Source organism: Tupaia chinensis, unplaced genomic scaffold, assembly GCF_000334495.1.
Source record: "Tupaia chinensis unplaced genomic scaffold, TupChi_1.0 Scaffold000320_1, whole genome shotgun sequence".
Taxonomy (NCBI): Eukaryota; Metazoa; Chordata; class Mammalia; order Scandentia; family Tupaiidae; genus Tupaia; species Tupaia belangeri.
This window is the reverse complement of record NW_006159813.1, coordinates 2,624,569-2,636,393: the sequence shown is the minus strand read 5'-3', so window position 1 is coordinate 2,636,393 and position 11,825 is coordinate 2,624,569. Positions and strand designations below refer to the sequence as shown.

General features: G+C 44.0%; 1 protein-coding gene across 4 annotated transcripts in view; it reads right to left on the bottom strand.

Annotated features, from left to right (window-relative positions):
- The window catches only part of CIT (citron rho-interacting serine/threonine kinase), a 205,091-nt gene that overhangs the window by 144,699 nt on the left and 48,567 nt on the right, over positions 1 to 11,825 (bottom strand). The window lies entirely within an intron of this gene.

Below are 11,825 nucleotides of genomic sequence, written 5' to 3'. Positions count from 1 at the left end.
AAAGAGAAGCTAATCTGCATCCTCAGAGCAGGCATTCATTGGGATGTATTTACTAGAAGGCAGAGGTAACGACCCTTGAAAGTAAAGCCATGCCTAATGGTCTCTCTTTTACCGCCTGTGTCCAGACTTGACTACTCTTGTCCTCCTTGCTTCCATCAGGCCTCTCGGGGCTAGCTCACCCTATCCTTGACAAAGGGCTCACCATTCTTGGGTTGGGTAGATAAATTTACCAGAACCCTCATCAAAGGTTATTGATTACTCAGGACCAGCAGGTGGCATGGTGGTTAAGGTGCTGGACTCCCACATAGCTAACCACAGTTCAAGTCCTGGACCTAGTGACTTAAAATCATACCAGGCACATGTGCATGCATGCCCAAAATCCTGAGAGGAGAATGGAGGAGAAGGAACTAACGCGTGGTCATCCCCTGAGGGGGGACGTGATCTCTCACTTTCCCTCTCTCTGTCTCTCTCTAGTAAGCTCATGCAACCTATGACAAAAAAACTTAAATTAAAAAAAAAAAAGGCTGTTGAGTACTCACCTTGCCAAGAATAAACTGGATATTTTGTTTCCTATCTGGCTATCAGTTCTTTGTGTGTCCTTCATGAAGTCAGAATTTTTTTTTTCTTTTTTTAGAGAGGTTTTTGCTATAGGGCGCGTGCGCTCGCCAGACAGACAGAGAAAGACAGAGAGACAGAAAGCGAGAAATCACCCCCCCCAGGGGGGATGGCCATGCCACAATCCTTTCTCCTCCATTCTCCTCTTGGGATCTTGGGCACGCACGCACACGCACCCGGCGTGAGTTTTAAGCCACCGAGTCTGGGATGCAAACCGCGGTCAACTACATGGGAGTCCAGCGACATAGCTGTTACGCTAACTGCTGGTCCCATGAAGTCAGAATTTTGAAGAATAGGAAGGGTAGTATGATCCCACAGCCAATGCTATAGATGAGTGTTGTATTACAAGGGATTAACAGAGTTGGCCATATTTATTTTCTCTGAAGTGAGACATGGGAAATCACTTCCAAATCATCAGTCATGAACCACCTGGGCCTCCTATTCTTTGTCCTTAGGCTTTCATCTCTTATGACTCCTGCCAACTGTCCTCTTCAATTCTATCCAACCTTCGCCCTCAGGAAATGAGCATAAATAGAATCACCATACCTTATAAAATTGACTAGAAATTTGGCTGCTGAATTACAGTCCCAGATGTTTAATATAATTTGAATTTTTAGCCAAATAATTTCCATGTTTGCTTGTTTGTGAAAGTTTATTCAGGAGGTGAGATTTTCACAGTGGAGGACTCTAATTTGGGGCTTTCCAACAAACCTTAGACCTTGCTTCCCATTGTCCCCAGGAAAGACATTATTTTATCTCATTTAGAATTGATTTTCTAAACCGGAATTGAGCATTGCACCACTGGCTTGTGCTGAGGCACAATAAGAATCAGTCAAGAGACCAGAAGATGGCATAATGGTTATGTCACTGGATTCCCACGTAGTCAACTGTGGTTCAATTCCCAGACCCAGCAGCTTAAAACTCATGCCAGGCATGTGTGCTTGTGTGCCCAAAATCCCAAGAGGAGAATAAAGGAGGAATTGCAGCATGGCTGTCTCCGACATGGGGAAGTGATTTTTCGCATTCTGTCTCTGGTGATTGCATGTACCCTATAGTAAAAATCTCTCTCTTAAAAAAAGAAAAGAAAAGAAAAGCAGCAGCAGTCAGTAGAAATTACCAGGACATATAAGGGAGTGATGTGGCACTCTCTGTCTCAAAGCGTCTCACTTAATGAGAAGCCCAATAGTGAAATTCCTCAAAGCTTAGTATTTAAAAACCTAGGTCTTCTTTTCTTTCTTTTTTTTTCTTTTTTTTAATATGCTAGAAGGTGTGTGCACCTGCCGGAGAGAGAAACAAAGAGAGAGAGGGAGATGAAAAGCAAGAAGGCACTTCCCCATGTGGGATGGCCAGACTACAATCCCTTCTCCTTTCCTCCTCCCAGGATTCTGGGCATGCGCACATGCATTTCTCTGTGTGTGTGTGTGTGTGTGTGTGTTTTGTTTGTTTTGTTTTGTTTTGAGAGGTTTTTGCTATAGAGCATGTGCACTCGTCAGAAAGACAGAGAGACAGAGAGACCGAGAGTGAGAAATCACCCCCCAGGGGGCATGGCCACACTGCAATTCCTTCTCCTCCATTCTCCTCTCATGGGCATGCATGAATACACGCCCAGCGTGAGTTTAAGCCACTGGGTCCGGGACTCAAACCACAGTGGACTACGTGGGAGTCAAGTGACATAGCCATTATGCTAACTGCTGGTCCCTGCATCTGTGTGTTTTTCAAGTCACTGATTCCAGGACTCAAACTATGAAGTTGGCCACGTGAATCCAGCCACCTTAACCACTATGCCACTGGCTGGCCCACTGTGTCTTTTCTAAGCAAACCACTCCAGACTTTTCTCATGGATGGAGGCTCTTGAAGCTGTTCATATTCTCCTCTCTGATTCAGCTCCTAGGAGACCAGGAATCCCAAATCACTTTTCTTCTGTCAATTTTTTTTTTTTTGAGAGGTTTTTGCTGCAGGCTGCATGTACTCTCTAGAAAGACAGAGAGACAGAAAGCAAGAAATTACCCCACTATGGGGGATGGACATGCTTCAATCCCTTCTCCTCCATTCTCCTCTTGGGATCTTGGGCACGCATGCACACACACGCGACGTGAGTTTTACCCACTGGGTCCGGGACTCGAACCACGGTCGACTACATGGGAGTCCAGCAACATAGCCATTATGCCAACTGCTGAACCCTCTTCTGTCAATCTAACAGTAACTTCTTTTCATTTTTAACCCTGACTGTATTTCATTACCCTAATTCTCTGTCTACCCAGATTTCTACTTATTTTCTTTTATTTTCCTAATGCCATTATCTCTGAATAAACATCTCAATTTATTTTGGAAACAAGTAGAATATTACGTATTTTCAACATCTCTGGAAGGAGTGATGGAGCTTCTAAATTCAGACCAAAGGGGAAAATCCTCTATCCCTAATTCACGAGAATTTAGCTCTTTTAAATGTATTTTATCCTATAAATAACTCACCCTCTAAAAACAGAACGGCACTCAAGAGACACATAAATATTTGCTTGCATATCCCCTAAGAGACTATAAGAGCTTCTGACTATATCTCTTCATAATTCCTTTTTTAAGTTGTAGCAGGTGGTGCCCACATGGTCCTGGTCTCATACATTGAATGTCTGCCATCACTACTATAGCATCCTCCCTCTTGCTACCCTCTTTCTCTCCCATGCTGATACCCCAAATAGCCCCAGCTCCTCTTCCTCACTTCCTCCTGAACACCTGAAATGACCGAGTGTCCAATAGGGAGATCCGTTTAAGGAAAAACTGAACCTAAAAGGGAAGTACATCTTCCATCCTCCTCAAACTAGCTGAGAAAACAAAACATGGCCAGACACCTGCTCAAATCATAGGAACCCCAAAATAAGAACACTTCAAAGGCCCAAAACAAATGAACACACATGCAACACACAAGTCATGAAAATAATGCTATTCTAAAGGCAGGATGCTAAAATAAATAAATGAAATTTTTTTATGTTTGTTTATTTCGAGAGACAGAGGTACACAGGATCAGGGTCTCCTCATGTCACGACCCCCATCCTCAGTCTTCCAATCGGCCAGGAGTGTTCAGGTCAACTCATGATCCTGACCCAGAGCCTCCATCTGGCTCTAGTATTGCACAGTGCCACCCTACTGCCTGTACCGTTATGGCTGTACCAATAAGTAGAATGTTACTGTTAAAACCGTAAGTAGTGGGGCCAGGAGATGGTGTAGTGGTTACATCACTGGACTCCCACATAGCTGACCACCATCTGAGTCCCAGAGAGAGCAGCTTAAAACTCACACCAGGTGTGTGTACGTGCATGCCCAAAATCCCAGGAGGAGAATAGAGAAGGGATTGCAAGACCATTCCCCCTAAGGGGTGATTTCTCACTTTCTGTTTCTCTGTCTCTATCTCTACAGCAAGCACACATGCCCTATACCAAAAAATCTCTCTTAAAAAAATAAATAAATAAGTAGTTTTCATTTGGGAAAAAGAGAGTAATTGCACATCAGAAATCTATGGCAGAGTAGCAAATTCAAAGCATCAACATGAGAGGAGCTTATAAAGACTTCTTTTATTTCAATGATGCAGAAACATAACCTGCCAATAAAAACGTCTAAACCCTTGGGAGGCAGTATAAAGACGCTGTCAAGAGTACAGGCTATGATGGTTTTTTATGTTAGCACAGAATATTCTGGAAAGTTGTACAAGAAACTGACAATAAGGGTTCACTCTAGGGAGAGGGACTAGGCATCAGGTGAGAGGGAGACCGTTTTTCACTGTCTAACCTTCTGTTTCACTTGAATTTTTTTTTACAGCTGACTGTAGTACTCTCTCAAATAAACAAGTGCAAAGAGAACTTGGAGTCAGGGAGATCTGAGGTTGACTGTACCATGGCCGATGGTGCCACGACCTTCACTGGTCACCTCTTCAAGTTTCAGTATCTTCACCTGTAGTATAGGATTGTTTCTAGCACCTGCTTCACAGAATTTTGGGAGGAATAAATGGAGCAATAACATATATAAATGTGCTTTGCAGAGTCCCTAGCACATAGTAGGTGCTCAATAAATAGCATGGTAATATGACAGACACACAAACATAAAGTGTTAATGAAGAACACTAACCCATCCTTAATTAAAAACAGCAAAAACCGGGAACCAGCAGTTAGCGTAATGGCTATGTTGCTGGACTCTCACGTACTCAACTGCGGTTCGCGTCCTGGACCAGGTTTAAAACTCACGCCAGGCGCATGTGCGTGTGTGCCCAAGATCCCGAGAGGAGAATGGAGGAGAAGGGATTGCGGCATGGCCATCCCCCCGGGGGGTGATTTCTCGCTTTCTGTCTCTCTGTCTCTCTCTGTCTGTCTGGTGAGCGCACACGCCCTATAGCGAAAACCTCTGAAAAAAAAAAAAAAAAAAAACACAGCAAAAACCTCTTTAAAGAAAGAAAGAAAGAAAGGAAGGAAGGAAGGAAGGAAGAAAGAAAAGGAGGTGCCAGCAGGTGATGTGGTGGTTAAGGCGCTGGACTCCCACATGGCCAACTGCAGTTTGAGTCCTGGGACCTGGCAGCTTGCTTTCTCAGTTTCCCGTTCTGTCTGTCTGTCTCTGACCAAATTAAATAACAATAATAATAAGTTAAATAATTCTTTTAAAATAAATAAATGAATATGGGACAATGGTAAAGGCATAAAAGAGCCTTCTTGCTATCAGAAGGCAGAGATCAGGTTATACCACCACCATCTTCAAAGATTTGAAGGATGTTACATTTATCCAAGAGAAAAAGCTTAAACTCCTCAAAGCAGAGGCTAAAATCCAGCATCTGTAAGCAGCGGTACCCACTCATGGGAGTCTTCAGCCATAAAGCAGCCCTGTACAGCCCTCACCCTGTGCCCAGAAGACCAGATGACGACAACCCACAAAGACAAGCAAGAAACTCTAAGGCTGACAGATCTAATTTTCCCTCTTCAGGGCTCCCAAACTCTAATGTGCACAGGGATCACCTGGGGATCTTATTAAAATGCAGCTTCTGACTCAGCAGGCCTGAGTCTCAGCATCTCTAATGAGCTCCCCGGTGATGCCGATGCTTCTGGTCCGTGGACCACACTCTGAGTAGCAAAGTCCCACTGACCCCAGGTAGTGCTGCTGGGTAGCAATGGCAGTCCTGCAGGATTCTGATTGCTGTTATGTTCTCTCTCCTGGTCCCAACCCGGCCAATTCTTCTAAATCAATAGTTCTCAAGCGAGGGCCACTGTGCCCCACCAAGGGACACCGGGCAACATCTGGAGACATTTTTGATTGTCACAACTCCAGGGAGAAGGATGCTACTTATGGGTAAAGGCCAGGGACATCGCTCGACATCCCACAATTCACACAGCAGCCCCCCACCAAAGAATTATCTGGCCCGCAATGTCTGCAGTGCGGAGGGGCTAAGAAACCTTGTTCTAAATGAACGGAAAACAGAACGCATTCTGAGGCCTCACAGTTCATTCTGAGATGGTAAATCCCATTCAAGAAGTGGGCATTCCCATGGTTATGTTCCAGCTTAACATCCAGAATGTTTGCACTCTGCGGCAGAAACAGAGATTTAAAGACAGAAGGAGAGAGGGCAACTCTAAGTACCAGAGATGGCATGGGGTTCGGGGAGAGGGCTTCAGGAAAAAAACATTTAATAGACACGAGAATCCACGTACACGAGGCAAATAGGTTATGAAATGCTATGTAGCAACAAAATTTAAAAAGGGGAGGATGTTGCCTATATAAATCTGTGTGTTTGTGTATGTGTGTGTGTATGACTATCGATATACGTATCGTGTGTGTATATCGATATGCTTCTGGTCCGTGGACCACACTCTGAGTAGCAAAGTCCCACTGAGTCTATATATATGTGTGCATATATATATATATACTCACGTATATCAAAAAATACCTAGCATAACAAAAATCAAATGTGAATAACATATATAATGTTCTGGGGTCAGCAGGTGGCGTGGTGGTTAAGGTGCTGGACTCCCACATGGTCAACCATGGTTCAAGTCCTGGACCTGGAGGCTTGCTTTCTAGCTTTCCCTCTCTCTCTCTCTCTTTCTCTCTCTCTTCCCTTCTTTCTCTCTCCAGTCAAATTTAAAAATAATAATAATAAATAAAATGAAATAATTTTAAAAATAATACAATGTTCTTTGTCAGAGATGATGAATAATATCCTTGATTACTGTACACTATGCTTTTGAAAAACCACACTGTACAAAATGCACAAAATGTACAATTAAATGGAAATTATTTTAAAAAAAGAGAAAGAAGAGAAAAAGTGGGCATCAACCCAACATTGTTATTTCCCAGGCTAGATCTGGGATATGGGCAGTGTAACAGGTTGGGAGGGTACTGGATGTGGGAAAAAGGTCACCAGCTCACAGTCTATGGTCTCTGTTTTATTTAGAATCAAGCATGTATGGCTCAAAATGCCAGTGGGAGACCTACAGAGCATTAAACTTCTTGCCATTTGGGGGTACAGCAACTCAGCTTTTATATAGCACACTCGTAAAGGACCACAGCTCTATTCAATCAAAGGACCAGAGAGGACCTTAGACCGTGGCTCCATGAAGGCAAGGCCACACTCAACTCTACCCATCAACAGACCCACAGTACCTAACAAGGCACTTAGCAAGCTGTAGATACTCAGATATCAGAATGACCCCTGTAGATTCAAAACGTATTGCAATTCCAATTTCTTTTGTTTGTTTTTGAGAGAGAGACTTTTGCTATAGTGCACGTGCACTCGCTGGAGAGACAGAAAGCAATAAATCACTCTTCAGGGGAATGGCCATGCTGCAATCCTTTCTCTTCCATTCTCCTCTTGGGATATGGGCACATGCACACATGCACCCGGCACAAGTTTCAAGCCACCAGGTCCAGGATGTAAACCACAATTGACAATGTGGGAGTCCAGAGCCTTAACCACTACACCACCTGCTGACCCCCCAAATGTTTTAAAATAGAACCAGAGATTATGCCAGTCTCCAGTGTGACAAGGCTAATCATCTGCCATCACAAACACTATTATTTATGATTCCTTATGCTAAGGCCCACATGATACTGTAAAAAGAACATCGGCTTTGGAATCAAGCAGACCTAGACTCAAGTCCAGACCCTCTCATTCACTTGCTCTATGACCTTGGACAAGTTACCACAGTGTCTACATCTGTCAAATGAGCATAATAACCCTTATGTTCAATAGAACTGTTTTGCAGTGACACACTTAATATCCAGTTGTTGGCAAAGAATATGTGTTTCCTAAGTAATATTTCCTATCACACTAAGGAAATGAGAGAAAAAAAAAAAAAACACAGCACGTTACATTGTGCTTATTTCTACACATAAAAATATGTTAAGAATTTCACCTAAGGGTAGGTAGAGAGAGAATCCCTCTTCTTTAAACCAGCAGATGGTGTAAAGGTTATGTCATTGGACTCCCACATAGTCAACCACAGTTGGAGTCCTGGACGCTGAACTCCCATGTAGTCGACCCACTGTTCGAGTCCTGGAACCAGCAGCTTAAAACTCACGCCAGGCACGTGTGTGTGTGTGCCCAAAATCCCGAGAGGAGAAGAGATTGTAGTGTGACCACCCCCACCAGGGCAACTTCTTGTTTTCTGTCTGTCTTGCTGGTGAGCACACGTGTCTATAGCCAAACTCTTTAAAAAAAAAAAAAAAAAAGGCAAAAGTCTCTCGAGTTTATTGAGCATCCACAAGAGTATGCACTTGAGGTTTGACTAAGGCCACTAAGGGTCAGGTTGCAATAATGCCACCACCAACAAAACGACACCTCTTTGGAAGGAGAATGTCTGCGTGTGTCATGGTGCCACCACTGAGTCACTACAGCATCAAAACAAAATGTTAGTAAATGCTAAGAACCTGGCAGAATAATTTTACAAGAATTGTGTTATTCTGAGAACAGTAAAAGGAGGACGACTCAAGAGAAAAAGTGACAATACAAGTTTTCTAAAGCATGAACCATAAATGTTCCAGGAAGTAACCCATAACCACCACTCGTGTTACACATTTCTCACTGTCCAAACATGGCGGCCTTGGAGGAAAGGTACAGCATCCTGGTTCCACAAGCCAATAGACACCACTGTACTGGCCTTTAGGGGAAAATATTTTTTAAAAGATGTGATAGGCAGGAGCACCAGAGAGCGAGTCTTTCCCACTGAGGGAGCAGGTGTGTGATGCCAGCAAAGTAGGCGTAACCCCAAAGGCGTGAAGAAGGAGCTCTAGCTGTCTTTAGCTTTCCAGAACCACAGAAAAATCAGGCAGTGTACACCAGAATCCTGCCCCACATCTGAAACATCGCTGGAAGTGCAGAGTCTGGGGCAGCTGGAACGCTTAAGAAGCCCCCTACTGAGACTTGGAAAGCAGCCTTGAAATAATCACAGTGATAAACAGCTGAAAAACCAACTTTGCGTGAAGCTGGGAATGAAACATTAGAGTAATGGGTGCCTGGCGACCCCTGAGGGTGGCAGTAACTCATCACAGAGCTTTAACTTGCTGGGAGAGTTAAGTATCCCTGAACTGGATCAGATCTCTGGCCCACGTGGTGCCACTCGCAGCCACCTCAAGCGGTAGGACCCTAGAGAGCACAGATGCCCCGTGGGACCTCAGGGTTACAGTCAAGCCTCATCCTACTTTCTCTCAGGAGCCACTCCCGGTTCTGTCATTCAGAAACTTGCCCAGACCCCTCTTCAGCTGCATTTATATATCCTGCCAGGACCACCTCTCGAGATAATGAGTTTCAGAAGATTATTACCAGCTGTGTTAAGCAGTACCTCCTTTCATTGGTTACAACAAGAAAAAGAACTACGGGTGAAATAGCATAGAGGGACCAATGTTGCTTTCATCAGGGGACGACCTCGTGTTATAGGAAGCAGAAAAACTCGACAGCCTGGGACCTCAAGGCATTTGTGCAGCAACCTTGAACTTGGGAACCTTAATGGCTTCAAGTGTTCTGCTTGATGAAAGTCACTCAATACGTGGTCATGAAAAACACAGGACCAGCAGTTAGCGTAATGGCTATGTCTCTGGACTCCCATGTATTCGACCACAGTTCGAGTCCTGGATCTTGAGGCTTAAACTCACACAAGGTGCATGTGCATGCGTACCAAAGATCCTGAGAGCAGAATGGAGGAGAGGGGATTGCAGCATGGCCATCCCTCCTGGGGGGGATTTCTCACTTTCTGCCTCTCTGTCTCTCTGTCTCTCTCTTTCTGGTGAGAGCATGCGCCCAATAGCAAAGAAAAACAGGCCTAGACAAAGTCATAATTTGTGTTAGAGTTACCTAGTTAGAAAATAGCTCAAATAGCTCAAGAACCCAGCAAACTTTTCAATCACTAAATCCTGAGCTGATTGTAAATATGAAGGGATTGGGAGCTGGTAAGATGCAGGAAAATCCGCTAGGAGACACTGCAATCCATTCTTGGCCTTTCTTCGTGGTCAGGAGTGCCACAGAGCCACAAGGACGAGGCACAACCAACCTGCGGTGAGCATGGAGAGCCCACCTGCTAGCTGAACTGGGCTTGGTGTCTAAGCCAGGCCTGCTCTCTTCCAATACAAACACCCTCCTTGCGATGTAGTGCCCTGGATTGATTCCTGAGACAGAAAAGGGACGTGAGTGGGAAACTTGGTGAAATCTGAAGAAAGTCTGCAGCTTAGTTCATAATAATGTACTGGTGTTAATCTTCGTTCTGACAAATGTGACACTATTATGTAAGAGGCTGGCGTTAAGGAGAACTGGAAGAAGGATATGTGGGAATTTTTCTGTGCTTTGTAATCTCTCTATAAATCTAATATTATTCTAAAATAAAAGATTTATTTAAATTAAAACTTTTTTTAAGGCAAATACATTTCATGAGTCTTCAGAGCCAGTATGCTATGAGTTGAGAGTCAATAAAAAAAAAAAAAATTAAGTGTGTTTTGCTTTACGTCAGAGGACACATGTGCAAAAGAGAGAACAAGAGAGCGTGCGCGCCTCCCCCTCCTAACTGGGCTTGGTCACGCCACAATCCTCTTTCCTCCATCCCATCAGAATCTTGGGCATGTATTTTTTAAGCCTCCAGGACCAGGATTCAAACTATAGTAGGTCATGTGGGATCCAGCTTCCTCCATATAGTAGCTTAACCACTGTGCTATCGGGCCAACCCAAAATTATTAAGGGTTTTTTTTTTTTTTTTTTTTTTTGGGGGGGGCGGGGGGGAGGGTGCAGGGGATTCTCACTATAGGGCATGTGCACTCTCACCAGAGAGACAGAAAGCAAGAAATCACCCCTCAGAGGGGATGGCCACACCACAATCCCCTCTCCTCCATCCTCCTCCTGGGATCCTGGCCACACACGCACAAGGGCCTGGTGTGAGTTTGAAGCCACCAGGTCCAGAACCCAAGCACAGTCAGCAATGTGGAAGTCCACTAATGTGACCACTCCACCATCTTCTGGTCCCCCAAACTATTTAAGAATCAGGATTAGTGGGGTAAGGAAAATTCATGATGTGAATTGGTGGAAGGGTTGGGAACATGTGTTAAAGATAAGGTAAACTAAGTGAATATTTATTAAGATAAGCAAAATTAAGCAGCTGGCCACAAAAGTTCATGGTGAATGAAGTACAAAGGCAATGTGTCTGAATATGACTGAGACTATAGTGACCTATCAGAGTTACCTCATTCCAAAGATAACCATGGTCTTTCAAAAGGTGAGCCTTGGGGCCAGCAGGTGTTATGGTGGTTAAGGTACTGGACTCCCACGTGGCCGACCACAGCTCACGTCCCAGACCTGGCAGTTTGCTCTCTCTCTTTCTCATCTCTCTCTGGTGAGTGCACAGGCCCTATAGCAAATTAAAAATAATAAATGTGACAAATAAATAATTTTTTAAAATAAAGATGAGCCTCCTCATGGACAATAGGAACTACATTTTACAGACATGTGTCTTCCACAGGCACTATATAATTTACAGAAAAACAGTTCTACTTATAAACCCATTAAGCCTAAAAATCTGTTAACATCCTGAGAAGAAAAGATCAGAACAAAATCTAGGAATACTGACATACCAAAACAACACTGAAGTTTAAAGAAACTCAAAATGGGAACCAGCAGTTGGCGTAATGGCTATGTCGCTGGACTCCCACATGGTCGACCGCGGTTCGAGTTCCAGACCCGGTGGCTTAAAACTCACGCCAGG